The sequence below is a fragment of the Carassius gibelio genome, chromosome A1, assembly GCF_023724105.1.
Source record: "Carassius gibelio isolate Cgi1373 ecotype wild population from Czech Republic chromosome A1, carGib1.2-hapl.c, whole genome shotgun sequence".
NCBI classification, from domain to species: Eukaryota; Metazoa; Chordata; class Actinopteri; order Cypriniformes; family Cyprinidae; genus Carassius; species Carassius gibelio.
Window position 1 is genome coordinate 18,888,793 of NC_068371.1, and position 18,695 is coordinate 18,907,487.

Genomic DNA, 18,695 nt, shown 5'->3' on the forward strand with positions numbered 1-18,695 from the left:
ACATTATTATAATTGTAACGAGTAACGATGCAGCACATAAAAAAAATATCGGAGTAAAAGTATTAAACTCAGCGAAAATATGTACCGAAGTAAAAGTGGAAGTAGGAGAAAAAAATAATACTCTAGTAAAGTACAGATACCGCCTTTTAGTACTTAAGTACAGTAGTGAAGTAGTTCTACTTCGTTACTATACATCTCTGTACATGGCTAATATTCTAGTAATATGCATGCTAATAAGCAACTTTATAGGTGTTACCTTAATAATAATTATATAATTTTTTGTCTCTTAGAAATGGACATTTGATAGTAGCTTGAGTTAGGATGCAGAGGTACATTCTTATTCATTATAAAATGTAAAATGTAATTAAAATTGTAGCATCCTCAGTTTTATATGGTTTTATTTATTTAATTTTAAATTAAGCATCAGTCTCCCATAGTAACACACATACAGTACATACTATAATTATATACCATTACTCCTTTAATAAAATTAAGTATGAATCCCAATCCCAAATTTCTTCCACAGTACCATGGTGCAGTGAGTGTTACTACAGTAAATCCATGGTAAAAGATGGTGATGTGTAGACTGAAAAGCCTTCTGACTTCTGTTTGGATTTGAACTACTTTAAATCATGGAGTCATTGTGTTGTCACTGAATTCAAACACTTTACACTGGATCTCATGGTGAGCGTGATTTCACCAAGTACAATGTGTTCTTGGATCAACATCATTATTGATCCTGGAACAACATTCCAATCAACCAATCAGAATTGAGATTTAACTTTTCAGGAAATATGTTTTAGGCTTAAAATCAGAGTCAGGTGATTCTACACCCTTGTTGAGCAGCTATCATTTCTCACTGATTTTAGGAATAGATTATGGGTAGGGTTAGGTTTAGGGGTAGGTATTGGGTTAAGTTTATATTTTTGGACCATAATGTTGATCCAGGATCATCAAAAGATGGGAACATGTCTTACTTGGCAAATCAGGGCAACCAGATCTCACAGCGAAGCTTGGTAGGGGTGTAATTCACTCGTTTTCTCAATGCATCGATTACAAACCCTGACGATGTATATGCATCGATCTTGAAAAAAAACTATTTAATGCTAAGAATCGAATGAATCGCAATTTTCTATAGTGATTCAGTGCTTTTAAAATATATACACATTAAATGACTACACGCACAAATTAATGAGACCTTGAACTAGGGCTGGACGATTAATCGAAAAGTAATCAAAACCGAAATTGAGAACCTCTAACCAACACAATTTTCCCATGTCGGTTATTTCGGGTTTTTTTTTAAATCCTGTTAATTCTTCCCCCTTAAAAGCATACTAGCGCGTGTGTAGCCACATGACTCTGCCCTGTCCAGTCAGTGGCATAAAAGCAAAACACGGAGGTGAACGCCGGTTCAATACATAGTGATGGCGCACGAGCGGTGAGCCTTGCGTCTTCAATAAACTTTGTCAGTAGTATTTGTTTTATGGTTTGGACATTCAAGCGATTGGATGATTGGATGTGTATTATTATATTGAGCTACCATGTTCCCGCTAGGGAAGATCTTGTTTACATCAAAACTGAAACCAAGCTGTTTACACAGAACACATATTTCGCATTTTCTAGAGAGGGACATCTTCTATTACCCTTGCACTCGCGTCTCACACAATAGAGCTGCTTGTTTAGAAAGCCATGTCAAATTTAATTTATTTTTTATTTAATGTATGTTTTTTTCAAAAACATATCTTGAGACTTTATGGTGGGTTTTCCCCATCCTACCGCATCTTATGTTTAAATGAAAAATGTACTCTGTGTTATTGGCTTTCACCCCTCTGAATTAAATGCATGCACACATGATACTGTTTAGGGATGCACGATAATATCGGCACAACATCGGTATCGGCCGATAAAAGCTTAAAATGACCATTATCGGTATCGGCCGATATGAATATTTCTGCCGATGAGCCAAACCGATATTCTCCAAGTGAAATAATTGACCTGTTTTTCAGATGTGAATGTCTGTCTACATTTGTAAAATAATAAATTTATGGTAGAATCAGTACAGAAGAGATACATGGATTTCTCTTCAGTAAAATTAAAGTTTAAATATATCAGTATATATTTGTAAATATATCAGTATATATTTGTATATATATCGATATTGGTATCGGCATCGGCCAAAATTATTTAGAAAATATCGGCATATCGAATATCGGCCAAAATCCAATATCGTGCATCCCTAATACTGTTTTGTTTATAGTTCTTTAAGCTACTATATTAAAATTGGTTTATAAACATTATTTTAAATATTATGCACTTTTTTTCACAGTCATATTTTTTTATGCTTTGAATAAACGTCCATTAGTAATATTTTGCCCAATGCGCCCTCTTGTGGCCTCAGAAGAGAAGCCAAAAGCTTTTCTTCACCCTAACTAAAATTATGCATTTTAAATTTGAATATAATTCGAATTTGGATAATATTTAATTGCAAATTCGAATTTAGTTTTTCAGCCATTTTGACAGCCCTAGTTCGCACAGCTGCATTGTGGCACGAACACTCATATAAACAGTAGTTGTGAAGATCACAGGCACAGAGGAACGAATAAACTAGTTGTCAGCGCTGTCCTGTGATTTATCACTAAAGTAGCTTAGAATCTCAAAAATTATTATAGCATATTTTTCTACTTTTGAAGGAACTAGGCTATTTACAATCAATCGTACTGATACTGTGCTAATTTATCTTTATCTGATCATTTATTTATCGCTTACACTGAGCAATAATCTGTAAGAAATGTTGCGAACATAGATAAAATAACTGCTGATAGTGAGCTATGATGTCAGATCGCTCTTTCAATAGGAAAAATATCTCCCCTTCAATAGTCATTCATATTTACAGTACAAAAAGCGAACTATGAGGGCAAAAAAACTAAACCGAAACAAAATAATCGTTCATTAATCGTGATCGAGGTAAAATGTTTAATTAATCAAGGTTTTGATTTTAGGCCATAATCATCCAGCCCTACCTTGAACAGTGTTCGTGCCTCGCATCTATCCTTCACGTGTTCCACTATTACCCCCCGAGACTGTCACAGGATTGTGCTTGTGCTCTGTTCATTTCTGACGTAACTGATGTGTGATCTCCCCTCAGGACTTGTGGCCAGTAATCGTTACCTTTAGAAGTCGAAAGCTGCATATTTATTGCATGGGCAGACCAGAAATGTCTCTAAATCCTTCCACTTTAATGATAAACTAATGAACCGACTGTACGAAGGAAACTGTTAAAATAACCACAGAATTAACAACGACCTTGAAATAAGAGCGCAAGGTTTATCTGATAATCAGATGCATGAAAGCAGTGTTTGTTGCTTTAGCAAACAGACATCTGGCGCGTTGTCTCTCAGAAACATAGTTAAATGGCTACTATAGCATTTTATTTTGTAAAAATGAGATAAAGAAGTTTTCACAATGAAAGAGAAGTAGCACCATTAAGCTGGCATGTAACAATGGACAAAAGGTATTTTTTTTTACCTATAGTTCTCTAACCATAAAAGCTGCAGTGTAATTTTCTCCCTGACTAAGCATTTAAAGAATTTAGGAGAAGCATTTAAATAATCCTGTGAATCAATCAATCAATCAATCACCTTTATTTATATAGCGCTTTAAACAAAATACATTGCGTCAAAGCACTGAACAACATTTATTTGGAAAACAGTGTCTCAATAATGCAAAATGATAGTTAAAGGCAGTTCATCATTGAATTCAGTTATGTCATCTCTGTTCAGTTTAAATAGTGTCTGTGCATTTATTTTCAATCAAGTCAATGATATCGCTGTAGATGAAGTGACACCAACTTAAAGGGGGGGTGAAATGCTATTTCATGCATACTGAGTTTTTTACACTGTTAAAGAGTTGGATTCCCATGCTAAACATGGACAAAGTTTAAAAAATTAAGTTGTACGTTTGAAGGAGTATTTCTGTTCCAAAAATACTCCTTCCGGTTTGTCACAAGTTTCGGAAAGTTTTTTTTCGAGTATGGCTCTGTGTGACGTTAGATGGAGCGGAATTTCCTTATATGGGTCCTGAGGGCACTTTTCCCGGAAGAGCGCGCGCTCCCGTATAGCACAGCACCGAGAGCACAACAGACTTCACTGATCAGAGCCAGAGCGTCACGAAATGTCACAAAAGGAGTGTGTTTTTGGTTGCCAGGGCAAGACAACCCTGCACAGATTACCTAAAGAGAAACCGCATTAAGGGACCAGTGGATGGAGTTTATTTTTACAGAGCATCAACGGAGTTGTGCAAGTGTTTGTGTTTGTTCCCCTGCATTTCGAAGATGCTTGTTTTACAAACAAGGCCCAGTTTGACAACGGATTTGCACATCGTTTATTTCTTAAGGATAATGCAGTCCCAACGAAAAAGGGTCACGATCGTGTGTTGGAACCGCACGCGGTAAGTAAAACTGCTTCAAATATCTCTGTGTTGTTAACTTAGCTGTCGGCGTGTAAGCACATCAAGTAAACAACATGTGATGTTGTCATCAAACTGCACGAGTAAAACAGCTTCAAATATCTCTGTGTTGTTAACTTAGCTATCGGCGCGTAAGCACATCAAGTAAACAACATGCGATGTTGTCATCAAACTGCACTTTCCACATGTACAGCTTAAAAAAAAAAAAAAAAAAAAGACTACAAAGTGGAACTAAGTCTTTTTCCAAAACCGCTAAGCAAATATATACAGTTTCAGTACATACCACATAGAGATGTTGTTGTTGCTGCTGCTCTTGTTAAATTTCAGCCTCTGGATCTGATTCTGGATCATAAATATACGCTGAATCTGACTGTTAGCCATGGTTTGTTTTGGTTGGTTTTGTCCTCACGTAATGTCACAGCTTCTTTAGCTCCGCCACACGTCACGCCTACAGACGCTCGTGTTTTTCCGGGAAAAATCGGTACAGACTATCTTTCTCTTATGAATATAATAAAACTAAAGACTTTTTGGAGTTATGAAGGATGCAGTACTACTCTATAGGTACTCAAGATTAACAGGATATTGAGTGAAAACAAGCATTTCACCCCCCCCCCCCCTTTAAGCAAGCCAGAGGCGACAGCGGCAAGGAACCGAAACTCCATCGGTGACAGAATGGAGAAAAAAACCTTGGGAGAAACCAGGCTCAGTTGGGGGGCCAGTTCTCCTCTGACCAGACGAAACCAGTAGTTCAATTGCAGGCTGCAGCAAAGTCAGATTGTGCAGAAGAATCATCTGTTTCCTGTGGTCTTGTCCTCGTGGTCCTCTGAGACAAGGTATTTACAGGGGATCTGTATCTGGGGCTCTAGTTGTCCTGGTCTCCGCTGTCTTTCAGGGCAGTAGAGGTCCTTTCTAGGTACTGATCCACCATCATGTCTGGATATGTACTGGATCCGGGTGACTGCAGTGACCCTCTGATCTGGATACAGACTGGATCTGGTGGCCACGGTGACCTCGGAACAAGAGAGAAACAGACAAATATTAGCGTAGATGGCATTCTTCTAATGATGTAGCAAGTACATAGGGTGTTATGTGGAGTGTTTCCGGTTCTGGTTTACCTAATTAATGCAGCCTAAAAATCCTTTAACGGATTTGGATATTAAAGCATATTAGTATGTTATGTGTATAGCAGGTTAAAGAGATGGGTCTTTAATCTAGATTTAAACTGCAAGAGTGTGTCTGCCTCCCGAACAATGTTAGGTAGGTTATTCCAGAGTTTAGGCGCCAAATAGGAAAAGGATCTGCCCCCCGCAGTTGATTTTGATATTCTAGGTATTATCAAATTGCCTGAATTTTGAGAACATAGCGGACGTAGAGGAGTATAATGTAAAAGGAGCTCATTCAAATACTGAGGTGCTAAACCATTCAGTGCTTTATAAGTAATAAGCAATATTTTAAAAACTATACGATGTTCGATAGGGAGCCAGTGCAGCGATGACAGGACCGGGCTAATATGGTCATACTTCCTGGTTCTAGTAAGAACTCTTGCTGCTGCATTTTGGACTAGCTGTAGTTTGTTTACTAAGCGTGCAGAACAACCACCCAATAAAGCATTACAATAATCTAACCTTGAAGTCATGACATTGAGAGCATAGGCCGTAATTTAGATATATTTTTGAGATGGAAAAATGCAGTTTTACAAATGCTAGAAACGTGGCTTTCTAAGGAAAGATTGCAATCAAATAGCACACCTAGGTTCCAAACTGATGACGAAGAATTGACAGAGCAAACATCAAGTCTTAGACAGTGTTCTAGGTTATTACAAGCAGAGTTTTAGGACCTATAATTAACACCTCTGTTTTTTCTGAATTTAGCAGTAAGAAATTACTCGTCATCCAATTTTTTATATCTACTATGCATTCCATTAGTTTTTCAAATTGGGGTGTTTCACCGGGCCGCGAAGAAATATAGAGCTGAGTATCATCAGCATAACAGTGAAAGCTAACACCATGTTTCCTGATGATATCTCCCAAGGGTAACATATAAAGCGTGAAGAGTAGCGGCCCTAGTACTGAGCCTTGAGGTACTCCATACTGCACTTGTGATCGATATGATACATCTTCATTCACTGCTACGAACTGATGGCGGTCATATAAGTATGATTTAAACCATTCTAATGCACTTCCACTGATGCCAAAAAAAGTGTTCAAGTCTATGCAAAAGAATGCTGTGGTCAATTGTGTCAAACGCAGCACTAAGATCCAATAAAACTAATAGAGCGATACACCCACGATCAGATGATAAGAGCAGATCATTTGTAACTCTAAGGAGAGCGGTTTCAGTACTATGATACGGTCTAAATCCTGACTGGAAATCCTCACATATACCACCATTTTTCTCTAAGAAGGAATATAATTGTGAGGATACCACCTTTTCTAGTATCTTGGACAGAAAAGGGAGATTCGAGATTGGTCTATAATTAACTAGTTCTTTGGGGTCAAGTTGTGTTTTTTTTTTTTTATGAGAGGCTTAATAACAGCCAGTTTGAAGGTTTTGGGGACATATCCTAATGACAATGAGGAATAAATAATAGTCAGAAGAGGACCTATGACTTCTGGAAGCACCTCTTTTAGGAGCTTAGATGGTATAGGGTCTAACATACATGTTGTTGGTTCAGATGATTTAACAAGTTTATACAATTCTTCCTCTCCTATAGTAGATAATGAGTGGAACTGTTCCTCAGGGGGTCTATAGTGCACTGTCTGATGTGATACTGTAGCTGACGGCTGAATGGTTGCAATTTTATCTCTAATAGTTTCGATTTTAGAAGTAAAGTAGTTCATAAAGTCATTACTGCTGTGGTGTTGGGAAATGTCAACACTTGTTGAGGCTTTATTTTTCGTTAATTTAGCCACTGTATTGAATAAATACCTGAGGTTATGTTTGTTTTCTTCTAAAAGAGAAGAAAAGTAATCAGATCTAGCAGTTTTTAATGCTTTTCTGTAGGATATGTTACTTTCCTGCCAAGCTATACGAAATACCTCTAGTTTTGTTTTCCTCCAGCTGCGCTCCATTTTTCGGGCTGCTTTCATTAGGGTGCGAGTATGCTCATTACACCATGGTGTCAAACTGTTTTCCTTAACCTTCCTTAAGCGTAAAGGAGCAACTGTATTTAAAGTTCTAGATAAGAGAGAGTCCATAGTTTCTGTTACATCATCAAGCTGTTCTGAGGTTTTGGATATGCTAAGGAATTTGGCTACATCAGGAAGATAACTTAAAAAGCAGTCTTTTGTGGTAGAAGTGATGGTTCTTCGATACTTGTAACAAGAAGTAGAATTAAAAATTTTGGCTATATGAAGATTGCACAGAACTAAATAATGATCTGAGATATCATCACTTGGCTGAAAAATTTCAACACTATCAACATCAATTCCATGTGACAGTATTAAATCTAGAGTATGATTTCGACAATGAGTAGGTCCTGAAACATGTTGTCTAACACCAATAAAGTTCAGAATGTCTATAAATGCTGATCCCAATGCATCTTTTTTCATTATCAACATGGATATTAAAATCACCAACTATTAAAACTTTATCCGCAACCAGAACTAACTCGGATGTAAATTCATCAAACTCTTTAATAAAGTCTGTATGGTGCCCTGGTGGCCTGTATACAGTAGCCATTACAAACATAACAGGGGATTTATCATTAACATTTGTTTCTCTGGATAATGTTAAATGAAGCACCATTACTTCAAACGAGTTATACTTGAAGCCTGCCCTCTGAGAAATCCTGAAAACGTTGTTATAAATTGAAGCAACTCCTCCCCCTTTGCCTTTTAGACGTGACTCGTGTTTATAACAGTAATCTTGGGGGGTGGACTCATTTAAAATAATGTAATCATCAGGTTTTTGCCAGGTTTCTGTCAAACAGAGCACATCTATATTATGATCAGTTACCATATTATTTACAAAAAGTGTTTTCGTAGAAATGGATCTGATATTCAATAAGCCAAGCTTTATCATTTTTTTATCCATATTGCATCGGTTTTTTATTTGTTGAACCTCAATTAAATTGTTAACCTTAACTTGGTTTGGACGTTTTTTGTATTTTCTAGTTCGGGGAACAGACACAGTCTCTATAGTGTGATATAAGACGGTCGGTTTAGCCAGTCTGTCTGCTTCCTGACCTGGGCCCCAGTTAGTCAAGTATAAACACTAAGACTATTTGCCATATTTCTAGAGAGAAGAGTGGTGCCCCCCCAGGAGGGATGAAGACCATCTCTTTTCAACAGGTCAGGTCTGCCCCAAAAGCTCGTCTAATTGTCTATGAAACCTATGTTATTCTGTGGGCACCACTTAGACATCCAGCCATTGAGGGATGACAATCTGCTATGCATCTCACCACCACGGTAAGCAGGGAGGGGACCAGAGCATATTACAGTGTCTGACATTGTGCTTGCAAGTTCACACACCTCTAAAGTTATTTATAGTGATCTCCGACTGGCGAAGTCGAACATCATTAGTGCCGGCATGAATAACAATCTTACTGTATTTACGTTTAGGATTTACCAGCACTTTTAAATTTGCCAAGATGCCAGGCGCTCTGGCTCCCGGTAAGCATTTGACTATGGTGGCTGGTGTCTCTATATTCACGTTCCGTACAATAGAATCACCAATAACTAGAGCACTTTCATCGGGTTTCTCAGTACAGAACAGAAGAGCTGTGTTTTGACCCACGACTACGCTGCCTCACCGTCACCCAGTTGCCCTGCTGCAGGTGCTCTGTTTCCGGAACCAAACAATGTACAGTATTCCCTGAGCTAGACGCGTCCAAAGTCGTATCTAGAGCCCTAACATTCTTACTGTCCTCAATTAAAGTTTGGATGTGTGTCTCTAATTCTGAAATCTTCTCTGTCAGCCTAACTATTTCCCTGTATTTATCACATGTGAATCCCTCATCAGCGACAGAGATAGATAAACTGTACATGTGGCAAGAGGTGCAAATTACGATAGCAGGCAAAGCCATTACTCACCGTGCTTGATGAAATATTCTTACTGCGGTTGTTTGATGAACTTGTGAAAAACTGGAGCGAGAGGAGAGGAGAAAAGAAAACTCTAATGACAAGCTAACGAGTACTAACGCTTTGCAGGTGTACTGCACTCACAGAAAAGTGAACGATCAAAGTTAATCTGATAAGATTGATCGATAAAATAAGAAATATGGTGTGAATTAAGTTATATTTTACCACTTAAAAAAACAAACAGACAGTGATAGTAAAATAAAGATTCTAGAGAAAAAATAAAAAAAAAACAGTAGAGAAAAAAAACCTTGAATGCACTTAAAGAGTTTCGAATTGAATCGGATTTAATAAATTTAATTTGAGTAAAAGCATCTGCTCTGGTAAGCTCGCGCCTATGGAGCCAAAAGAGTATCAATAAAGATAAATGCACACACTACATTCACATATGCACACATAGGATTCATACATGCGCACACACAATTCATAAATACACACACAGGATACACAAATGCGCACAAAATTCACAAATGCACACACAGAATTTAAAAAGCACAGAAGATTCACAAATGCTTACAAAATTCAGAAATGCACACAAAATTCAGAAATGCAAACAACATTTACAAATGCACTCAAGATTCACAAATGCACAGGACAAGATTCACAAAGATATTTCTGATGCACACACACATACATCTTGATTTACAAACTGCTTGCGGTCTGTGAACTTCACTGCATTTGTGTGTGAATTTTGAGACTCCTCTGACGATGTGCAAATCCGGCGTCAAACTGGGCCTTGTTTGTAAAACAAGCATCTTCGAAATGCAGGGAACAAACAAAAACACTTGAACAACTCCGTTGATGCTCTGTAAAAATAAACTCCATCCACTGGTCCCTTAATGCTGTTTTTTTTTTGGTAATCTGTGCAGGGTTGTCTTTCCCTGGCAACCAAAAACACACTTCTTTTGTGACAATTCGGTCTCTCGCTCTGATCAGTGAATGTCTCGTCTCTGCTCCACGGGAGCGCACGCTCTTCCGGCAGAAGTGCCCTTAGGACCCATATAAGGAAGTTCCGCTCCATCTAACGTCACACAGAGCCATACTTGAAAAAAACTTTCTGAAACTTGTGACAAACCGGAAGAGGTATTTTTGGAACAAAAATACTCCTTCAAATGTAAAACTTAATTTTTTAAACTTTGTTCATGTTTAGCATTGAAATGGTTAGTTCCTGTAATGAACTCCGTTTTCCCCGCTATTTCTTTGCCCGCTCTTGAACAAAAGTCACAAAACATTATTTGTGTCTCGTTATTTATACCTCAGCCAAGAAAACTCCTGAATCCAGGACGTTTTGAAATATCTTTTTTGTTAGCTGTAATAGGATTTATCTGAAAACTTTAACAAGGGTTTTCAAAAATCTCCATTCTGCCTTAAGAGCAGTGATGTCACATCCATTTTTCAGCAAGATGTCTTGATACCATTTCAGCAGTGTGTCAATTTCATTTACCCCAAAAGTGTAGATGTAGTCTGGCCAAGAATCATGACAAAAGATTGAGAAGCATTGAATGATCTCTGTCCCTTGTGTGTTTTTGAGTGTAGTCTCTCATTATTTCAAACCTCCTTTCAAGCTCCTTAACTGTAATGTCTACAGTTTCATCAATGAGGTGGTTTAGTTCTTCACTGAAACCTTGGAGATCACCGCCTTTCAGCTGTATGATTTGAAAGGAAATGCCCACGTAGTCAGATGAGGCTGCTTTTTTCTGCCTTCTGGTCTGTTTTTCTCTTTGGGCTTTGTCCTGATGCACCACATTTTCATGCTGAGCAACTGAATTTAAGTTTGTGTGACTGAGAAATTCCTCCAACTATCCATTTCTCACTGGTTTGTCCTTCATTCCCTTGATTGTACAAACACAGGAGTCAATAGCTGCTTTAGCCTGAGGTAGAATAAGTGAGTTCTTCTGAAGCACAAGACTCAACTTTGAGATTTCTTCAAACAGGTCATGGAGAAAGTGACAAAACCCCACAAAAGGCAACTTATCCAATTGTTGTGAGATGTGTTTGGCTCTTCCTGTTATTTCAGTGTTTTTGGATGAGGCAGCAAGGTGTTGCATGTGGAAGTGAACAGCTGTATATTGACCCTGGCCTGTAGTCTGATCAGATGCAAGAAAAACAAAGGGCTCTGTAAATGTGAGGCAGCCAGCGCTGGGTCTTCACAGCAGAAGGTGTTCGTATGGAACAGCCTAACTCCATGCCAGTGGCTTTCAACTCGTGCTTGCTTTTGGGGCTAAAATGGTATGTTTTCCATATTAGCTGCAGCAAGTCATAGACATTTTCAATCATTGGAACAGACTTGTGAACATCTAGCATGGTTAATTCCAGTGTGTGTGGCATACAACGAAAGGAAAGAATGTGCTGTCCTATTTCTTCTCTTAAGAGAGCACCTACTCCTCCTCGAGCACACGTTAACGGCAGCCCCATCTGCTCCAAATGCAGTAATCTTCTTCTGCCACCAATCACGATCAATTTGTTTAGCATCACTAAACAAGCATTTTATTTTATCTAATACTCCATGTGCATGGCAGTGTTCAGGCTCAGTTAAACCAATAAACCTGTTCACTGCCACACCTGCAGAAATGTGCCTGCAGTATACAATAACGTTGTCTTTCCCAGAAACGTCTGTGCCACAGTCAGTGATAATGGAAATGTAATTAGCTGTCTGTGCGTCAGTCAGTGCTTGTTCTTTGAGCTCATCTGCAATGCATCCTACAAATTCTGCACAAGATGTGTCGTTATCATACGTTTTGCTCACATCAAGTCCGTCTTTTCTTATTAATAATTTCTGTGAACTAAATTTATTGAACGTCAGCTCTTCCCGTGTGATCATATAGGCTGTGTTAAATTTCATTTTTAACTCCTTCCATTCCTTTTCGTCCTGCAGCTCGCATGCAAGGCTGTAGTCTGTGGAGCATTCCTCGCGATTATGTGATCAAGTGCATTTTTATGCTTGTTACTGTCCCCGTGTTTTCTCACAGTCTCTTTTTTGAAATGGTTAGTTCCTGTAATGAACTCCGTTTTCCCCGCTATTTCTTTGCCCGCTCTTGAACAAAAGTCACAAAACATTATTTGTGTCTCGTTATTTATACCTCAGCCAAGAAAACTCCTGAATCCAGGACGTTTTGAAATATCTTTCGGCACAGTGTTCATTGACTGATGCGGAAAGATGAATCTCTGTGTCTCTGGCGTTCTCTACAGCGCTCGTGCTGGCACAGCTGCTGGAGCCTCCTTTTTGTTAAAAGGAGTGTCATCCGTGCTGGTGATTAACAGAGATGAGGATTGCTTGAAGTAGTCAGATATTTTTTGCTTTGACATTTTTTTTCTGGCACGGAAAGGTGACATTTGCTTTACCCGTTCATATTTTGGCGTTTTGGTAACACTTTAGAATAAGGTTCCATTAGTTAATGTTAGTTAACTACTTTCGTTAACATGAACTAAGCAAGAACAATCCTTCTACAGCATTTATAAGTCTTAGTTCATGTTAATTTCAACATTTACTAATGCATTATTTAAATCAAAAGTTGTGCTTGTTAACATTAGTTAATGCACTGTGAATTACCATGAACTAACAATGAATAACTGTATTTTCATTAACTAACATTAACAAAGATTAATAAATACAGTAATAAATGTATTATTCATTGTTTGTTCATGTTAATTAATACATTAACTAACATTAACTAATGGAACCTTATTCTAAAGTGTTACCGGCGCTTTCACTCAGTGACGTTCACGCAAAGTATCTCATTTCATGACGTTAACAAAACTAATGAAGCGATAGGCTATTGGTTATAAAACATGCACGTAGGATGCAAATTTTACAATCAAAGGGAGTACATTTTTATTGACCTTGATAGAAATTTCACTCACGAATAAATATATTCGGTCACAAATGCGACCATTTTAGTCGCAGTTTGGAGCCCCGTGTTCAGTGACAATATTATTCCTTATGTCCAGTATTTGCTGACTATATGCTTACCTCAGCTTACTTGTTGTTTTGGCTCATACTCAACACATATGTAATCCATATCTCATTGGAAAAGCTAAAGCACATCCCATTGCAATGCAACTATATAATGTGTGAATGTAATAATAAACTTGGAAGAAGTTAGTGAGCAGACTAAAAGGCTTTATGTTCATTTACTTCTTTCCATGGGCCCATGCTGAGAATGGTCAGATGGCATCGGAACATAAAGACAAAGAAATGTGTTAATTAAAAACTACTTTATATGAAGGTAAGAGGAGAAGAAAATGCCATTGCCATCGAAAGTTTTCTCAAGACAATTTCAGTTCTTATCAGTGATACATTCATATAACCCATCATCCCCAATTCAATGTTTTCTTCCTATATTTTGCGCATCGTGAACAGTGAGCGGCTCTGCCTGTGCAGTATTTTCTCCTCTTTTCGAGATTAACTGCAATAGTGATAAAGATCTACCAGTTGATCGTGATCGACAGGTTGGCAACGACTGGTATAGCACAATTATTTTTTTTGGAAATTATTTTTATTAATTTATTTTTATTATTTTACTTGATCTTGCCATGGTGCAAAATTATTAACAAACATCTTGCTGTTAAAACATGTAATATCATAATTCTGTCTGACTCTGTTTACTACTAAAGTTGTGAAGTGTCACAACGATATATTATTACATAAGTATATGAACATAAGCATTGACAATGTGGCTAATGTGGCCTATGAAGGGGAAGTAGATTAATTTGTGAATAAGGCATCCGCAGTGCTGTAGCCCTTGAGTGCTGCTCTGATTTTGCGATCTGGTTCATATGTTGCTTTACAGGTACTCAGAGATGTATAAAGTACTAGAGACCCATACTTGAGTAAAAGTACAAGTGCTCTATCAAAAAAGTGACTTGAGTAGAAGTTGAAGTGCTCTTTAAGCACCACACTTAAGTAGAAGTACTAAAGTATTCAAAATTTTTTGTACTTAAGTATTGCAAGTAGTCCATTTTAAAATTTACTACTCAAGTACTGAAAGTAAAAGTAGAAGTATTGTGTTATGTAGCTATTAAAGAAAGTAGTCAAAAGTTTGAACATATTGTTTTTACTATTTCAAATGATTAACCTAAAGGACAATAACAATTCCTTTGACTGTAACTTCTTGTAAACAAAAAACGGTTACTAGGGTTAGTTAGCCAAATTTGCAAAATTATGTCATTAATAACTTACCCTCATGTTGTTTCAAACCCGTAAGACATCAGAGGGTCATTTAGAATTTTTTGAAGCATCGAAAATACATTTTGGTCCAAAAATAGCAAAAAGTATGACTTTATTCAGCATTGTCTTCTCTTCCGTGTCTGTTGTAAGACAGTTAAAAACAAAGCAGTTTGTGATATCCGGTTCGCGAACGAATCATTCAATGTAACCGGATCTTTTTGAAACAGTTCACCAAATCGAACTGAATCGTTTTAAACGGTTCGCGTCTCCAATAAGCATTAATCCACAGATGAATTAAGCTGTTAACTTGTTTAATGTGTCTGACACTCCCTCTGAGTTAAAACAAACCAATATCCCGGAGTAATTCATTGAATCAAACAGTACACTGACTGAACTGCTGTGAAGAGAGAACTGAAGATGAACACCGAGCCGAGCCAGATAATGACTCATTCACGAGTCAAGAACCGTTTCTGTCACGCGTCTGATTCACGAACCGAGGAGCTGATGATACTGCGCATGTGTGATTTAGCGTGAAGCAAACCGACACACAGAGCATCTGAACCGAAATGATTCTTTTGGTGATTGATTCTGAACTAATTCTGTGTTAATGTTATGAGCCCAGGTGCAGTCAACGCCAAAGACGCCATTGCGTCGAGCGCAAAAGAATCGGTGAACTGTTTTCTTCAACTGGTTTATTGAATCGAACTGTCAGAAAGAACTAACGTTACTGGTCATCCGAGAAACGATGCAACCGGTTCTTGACTCGTGAACGAGTCATTATCTGGCTCGGCTCGGTGTTCATTTCTCTCTTCACAGCAGTTCAGTCAACATGCGCAGTCTTCTTAATCGCTTGATTCGCTCAATGATGTGCCAGCTTCATCAAACCTGCCATGCCATCTACAGTTCTGGCAGTGGTTTGTAATGGAATGATTCGTAACATTTTTATAATTGTAACGATGCAGCACATAAAAAAAATATCGGAGTAAAAGTATTAAACTGAGCGAAAATATGTACTGAAGTAAAAGTGGAAGTAGGAGAAAAAAATAATACTCTAGTAAAGTACAGATACCGCCTTTTAGTACTTAAGTACAGTAGTGAAGTAGTTCTACTTCGTTACTATACATCTCTGCAGGTACTGCTACCTAGGCCTTGTAATACAGCTGTTATATTTTATTCATCTTCCAGAAGTTTGTGATTCACAGATACTACCCATTTTAAATTACCTTTTTTCTACATTAAAAAAAAAAAAAACAGCCTAAATATTAGGGGGTTCCAATCAGGATTTTTGATGCCGATCACATTAAAGGTCCCCTTTCTTGTGATCCTATGTTTTAAACTTTAGTTAGTGTGTAATGTTGTTGTTAGAGTAGAAATAATATCTGTAAAATTCTAAAGCTCAAAGTTCAATGCCAAGCAAGATTTTATTTAACAGAATTCGCCTACAAAAAACGACCCGTTTGGACTACAGCCCTCTAGTTCCTGAAGTAATGGCATCACTAAAACCAGTTTTTTTACTAACCTCCGCCCACATGAATTCACAAACAGGGGGCGTGGTCTTGTTGCGCTCTGACGTAGAAGGAGAGCTGCGTTTGTCGCCATGTTGTTGGAACGCTGTTATTTTCATCTCGGAGTCCAATCACCTTTGTTTGGGCTTCCCAGGGATGCTGTACTTGGAGATTAATGGTTACAATTTATGTTTAACTCTGTTCCCGAAAATTATAATCCACATGTAAAACTATGTGCAGCACATTTTGCTGAGGACAGCTTGCTGAGGACAACTTCCTCAATCTCAATCGGTTTAATGCAGGATTCGCACAAATATTATTCTTGAAAGATGGAGCAGTTCCCTCTTTGTCTGGTGAAGGTGTTGTTTATGGACCACAACCGGTAAGTTTATTTTATTATTTAAGTTGGTGCATTTAATAGTTTCTGTAACTTATTACACAAAGGGCAAATCTGTTTAGCTTTGTTAACCTAGATGTTAGGGGTGTGCAAAAAAATCGAATGCGATTTTCATGCGCATCTCATAAGTAAATACGCTCCTGTGATTAGAAGTACATCTCCAGCACATGCTAGTGCCCACTTGCTTCTCAAATCTACTCCAAAACTAGTCCAAATGCATTTACAGGAGGGCCGCGTGCTTTATGCTGCTGTCGAATCACAACACAGGAACCGCTGGCCCAATCAGAACTCGTTACATATTTCTGAAGGAGGGACTTTATAGAACAAGGAAGACATCAGCCCGTTTTTATGATAGTGAAAACAGCTATATACAGATAGGTGAATTGTGTGAAAAATACAGTTTTTTTTTACACGTGAAACATGAACACGTTATATTGCAAACTGTAAACACAATCAAAGCTTCAAAAAAGCGCAAAAAACGGGACCTTTAAGCAATATCTGCACACTGTAAAAAATTTTGCCGTTAAATAACAGTAATTTTCTGGCAGCAGGGGTGCCAGTAAAGTACTGTTAATTTACAGCTCTTAACCATTAATTTACAGCTCTTATTTTTTAACAGTATTTTACCGTAAATTCTACCATGGAAATTAACTCCACTCCCACTGCTTCAAACAGTTCGAGTTTTTAAAACTAGCATTCCTACGATGTTAGTACTATGAACTTATTTCATTTGAGTCCACTGAGAAGAAATATTTCTTAATATAACGATGCAAGCACTTAATGTGCAGTAATAAAGTAACTAAATACATGACTTTTACTCAAATCACTGCAGCTCATTGTCAGCTATAGCACACATGTATGTGCTGAAGTACTTAACACAGAGATCATCACTGTATCAGCGACTCCACATTTACTGTGTTTATATAAAGCAGCAGAAGATCAGAATTTGTGGCTCATCATTGACTGAAGCACAGGCTCTACTCTCCAGCACAATGGTGAACAACCAAACTACATTAAACTAAACGATCTCTCTTGTGCAAACACACATTAATACAGTCAAGTTCAGTATTTACTCTCATTATCAGTGTATGACTTTGCCTAATTTTTTTTCTATGGATGTTCACAAATATTTTAGTTAAATTAACTTTTTTTTTTCATTTGGTAAATCTGACGTTTACATTTTACAGTATATTACTGTTTTTCCTTGACTTAACGGCAACAAACTGTAGAAAAACACTTTTTTTGCTGGCAAACATTTATTTACCGCAAGAAACAGTAGAAAAACAGTCATTTACTGGCAGCAGGGGTGCCAGTAAATAACTGTTTTTCTACAGTTTGTTTCCTGTAAATTAATTACAGTTTATTACTGTTAAATTATGTTTCATGCTGTTTTTTTCTTCATCTTAAATCTTTAACCCTTTAAACCCCACAAGAAAATCCTCAGTTTTAAATGAACACTTATAATGTGTGCACACTACAGAGTGTTAGAGTAACACCGAATCAGTGAAGTTAATGAGATAATTCGGTGATTAATTGATGATTGAGCATTAGTGATGAACACCTGCAGAATCACTGAAGCAAAGAGAAACACAAGAACTACAAATTACTTCAACCACAGCCTTAGATGAAATCAACTGAATAAAAGAATACATCAAATCTCTCAAGATCTGATTAAACAACTACTAAAACGGCTTCACCAGATTCACATTACTTACCAGACTGACTTTATTTCTGTCAGATGTCTACAGAAGAACTTATGGAGAGTTAAATAGGTTTAGGTGTTTTTTTCACTACCATGATGGAGATCAGTGTTTACTTTAGTTGGGCTCTTGAACGTGACTTTTCAACAATTAAGGTTTTTTTTTTTTTTTTTACATGCTGTAACAATGTGCCTTTGGAACCTGTTATAGCAAAACAAAAGTACACAGAAGAAAAAAAATCTGATGTTGTTTATAGATTGACAAGAACAAATACTATTATTTCTGATCTAATCCCATGTCTCTTCTCTTATTGATACTACAGCATAAGAAGGAACACTGCTGAGCCATAAGTTATAAAAGACTGTTAAGAAAATTTCACTCATA

General features: G+C 37.4%; 1 protein-coding gene across 3 annotated transcripts in view; it reads left to right on the top strand.

Moving 5' to 3' along the window:
* Positions 1 to 18,695, top strand: part of LOC128016387 (LON peptidase N-terminal domain and RING finger protein 2) — a 97,344-nt gene that overhangs the window by 20,567 nt on the left and 58,082 nt on the right. The window lies entirely within an intron of this gene.